The following is a 3,707-nucleotide window of genomic DNA, read 5'->3' on the forward strand; positions in this document are numbered from 1 at the left end:
CGTGAGTGGACTGCAGTGGGGGGCTGCAGTCCTGTGTGTATGTGTGTGCTAGTCCCATGCAGTGGTAGTGTGGTATTGCAGTGTTTCACTGGTCCTGCACATGAAGAGGGGTGCACGTGTTTCTGCAGAGCTCAGTGAGAAAGAAAAGTACCCTCACTCTTAGAAAAAATGTTAGGCCTACTGCTGCTAGGCTCTCTGCTCTCCCCCTCCCCTCTGTCTGTCCTTGATTGCAGGAGTGAAGTCTGGTGTGCGGGAGTCAGGGTTCCAGCTGCAGCTCATTCACCATAATCACCTCAGCCTTTAAGACCCGGTCAAACCTGCCACTCATCGTCAGATCATAGTCAAGACGACCATGTTAGTCTCGCTGCCGACTCAACCTGCTTGTTTTCGCTCTTTGTGTTTTTGGCCTGTTCTATTTACTTTTCTCCTGTGCCACAGATTATTGGAACCTGACTCCTGCCTCCGCTTCACTCCTGCCACCACCATCCTGCTTTCCACTACCGGACCTCCCTTTTGGACTCACCACGGACACTAGGACATTACGGTACCACACCTGCTCTGAACCTGGATCTGTTACCCTCCCTGTAACCTGGACTTGCTCTTCCCCTATTATTGGAAACCTGGACAAATTGAACATTGTAAATAAACCTGTTAAACCTTCTCTGGCTCGGTGTAGTTGTCTGCATTTGGGTTCAAATCCAGTTTAATCATGACAAAAAAGGGTTCCAAAAGGGTTCTTCGGCTCTCCCCATAGGAGAACCCTTTTTGGTTCCAGGTACTGTAGAAGCCTTTTTGGTTCCAGATATAACTATTTTGGGTTCCATGTAGAACCCTCTGTGGAAAGGGTTCTATATGGAACTCAAAAAGGTTGTACCTGGAATCAAACAGATTATACCTGGAACCAAAAAGGGTTCTCCCAAGAGTTATCCTATGAGGACAGCCAAAGAACCCTTTTAGGTAATATTTTTTTTTCTAAGAGTGTGCCTGCAGCCACAAAACTACACTCCTACCACCCTCTCTTTCTATCCCTCCCTGGCTCTCTATCACACATTCACTCTCTATCCCTCCATGGCTCTCTATCACACATTCACTCTCTATCCCTCCATCACACATTCACTCTCTATCCCTCTGCTTTCTCTCCCTCCTTGTATCCATCTGTTCCCCTCTTCCTCACACAGAGTTCATGTGTGATCTGTTCAGATCCCTCAGTCATCCTGCGATACATTCAGCTGCTCATCTTCTCTATTACCGTTCCTTTCATTTCCTCCATCATCTCTTTATTACTTTAGTTTATTTTCAGTTTCTCTTAACACTTGTACACACACACATCAGCATTCAATGTACTGTATCACTGCTATACGTCACTAAGGGTCAATATGTTCCTCTCAATGTGGTGACAAAGTCAAGCCTCATCACTTACCTCTTTCACACATACACTCTCATCCACTCCCTCCCTCCCCTGCTCTCCTCCTTCTCTCCCACACTCTCTCCATCATCACAAACACCCTCCTACTCCTCTCTGAGTCTCTCTGCTGCAGTCTGGAAATGTTCAAGTAGAGTGCTGCAGTGTCTAGGCAGGGAACGAGGGAGGGAGAGGAAAAGAGCGAGAGAGAGAGAGAGAGAGAGTGGGTGAAGGATGAGACTGCTACCTGACACAGAGCATAAGCTAACCTGAGCTGCTCTAGTGAAGAACGCAGTCACAAAGCTTGTGTCTCATCAACTTCCCTAGCACACAGTGGAAAAATACCCACACAGAGAGAAAGAGAGAGAGAGAAAGAGAAAAGGGTAGAGAGTGTCACCTTGCACTACACACAAAGACACACACACACACTCACAATGTCAGACGTGCCCACAGAACTCGATATCCACCATTTCTATAAACAGACCAAAACTGATACAGCATGCATACACAGTGAAATTATACAATCTGAACTGACAACCAGAACTGAAATGGTAGCCTGAACTGAGCCACTAGAATAGGGGGTTCTCCTCCATGTAAGTACCAATTCTAGGCCATCGTTCCCATTCATGTCCCGTACATTATCTGATCCCACATCAAAATGTTTTGATAAACCTGTGTAATAAGAGCCTTTCCTTATATCGACACACATTATGAGGAGCTCATCTATAGAAATACCTGGGAGCCAGAATAGAATGAAGAGGGATTTCTGCCCACATAACAGGGCTCTCTTCCCAGCCTCAGCCTACAGCCCTAGCCTCAGCCCACAGCCCCAGCCTCAGCCTCAGCCTCAGCTCCAGCCCTAGCCTCAGACTCTAGCCAGGGAAACTGCAGTAAATCCATAGACAGGCTCACATTTCAGAGCAATAACATTACAACATACTGGCATAAAACACAGCTAATAATGTCTATAGAGCTATAGTATGTTATCCAGCACTAAATCTAGCTCTGTGTGTGTGTGTGTGCATAAGAGAGAGAGAGAGAGAGAGAGAGAGAGAGAGAGAGAGAGAGAGAGAGAGAGAGAGAGAGAGAGAGAGAGAGAGAGAGAAACTGAGCGAGAGAGAGAGAGAGAGAGAGAGAGAAACTGAGCGAGAGAGAGAGAGAGAGAGAGAGAGAGAGAGAGAGAGAGAGAGAGAGAGAGAGAGAGAGAGGGAGGTTGCAGGTCGTGAGTACACTACAGAGTGCTGGTATGTGTCGTGAATGTATGGTTTCTGCCTTCGCCTACGGAGGCTGGTCCTGAGAGGCTGTGGTTGAAATGACGTGGTCCGCCCTCGCAGCTTTTCACCTCTTCACTGCAAAAGTTTTTGGTTTTGCTGAAGCCCATGGAGACAGAGCTAGAGTATAAGGACAAGTGTGTGTGTGTGTGTATATGTGAGAGGGAGAGAGTTAGCTGTAGGTTGATGGCCTGTGTCAGCAGAGGCTGCAGAGGCTCCTGAGGCACATGACGAGTCTGACACACTCCCTCCGCTGGACACGTCACACACTCATCATCACACACACGTACACACGCGCACGCACACACACACACAAACCGTTTGATGACACTCAAACTCTCATACAGTTGCCCACACACCATTTTAAATTAGCATGTAATCTACAAGCCCATATGCATTCAATGGTCTCTTGTTAGTGTCTTGTACAAAAACAGTCGAGAAACACGTGACTTTAGACCATTCATCTCTGAGCCACAGACATCAGATTTCCCTAGTCCATGCGTGTTAAACAGAGTCCATGTAGGCTGGGTCTGCCCTGTTGGCTGTGCTGTAACCCCCCTACAGAGCCTCCCAGTCTGTAAACATGCCCATATAAGACCCGTCTGGGGCAACTCTGCCGCCTGGGGGCCGGTGGCGAGAGGGCGTAAGGGTTGGATAACCCGGTGGGGGGTAGAGGTGGTAGAGGAGAGGTATCTGGGACAGTGATGTAAAAAAAGCAGTGGATAATGTGCATACAACAAACCCCAGTCATTCCTTCCTAAATCCCTTCATCATTCCTCACCTTATTTTCATGGATGGGAAACAGGACCCAGGGTGTTTTACCAGGACCTTGTTCAGGTCACCCTGCTGGGACTCGGTGGGATCTGGGCCAGCTCCGGCTACCTGCGTTAAGTCATATGTCCCAGTGTCACGCACCCAACCACCCACCCACCACTGTCCTAGAAAAACACAAGGACAAAAACAGGGTGACCCCGGGCAGAGAGGGAGACGGTAGTAAGTTAGCTTAGGCACAGATAGAAGGTCTGCAGTGCACA

General features: G+C 48.2%; 1 long non-coding RNA gene across 1 annotated transcript; it reads left to right on the forward strand.

The window, feature by feature from the left end:
* Nucleotides 1–226: 226 nt before the first annotated feature.
* LOC311138600 lies at nt 227–660 on the forward strand. Its single transcript, XR_014614061.1, has 2 exons — nt 227–354; nt 439–660. It is a non-coding gene; the product is annotated as an uncharacterized lncRNA (long non-coding RNA).
* Nucleotides 661–3,707: the final 3,047 nt, after the last annotated feature.

Source organism: Coregonus lavaretus (assembly GCF_964263955.1).
Source record: "Coregonus lavaretus genome assembly, chromosome: 12".
NCBI lineage: Eukaryota > Metazoa > Chordata > Actinopteri > Salmoniformes > Salmonidae > Coregonus > Coregonus lavaretus.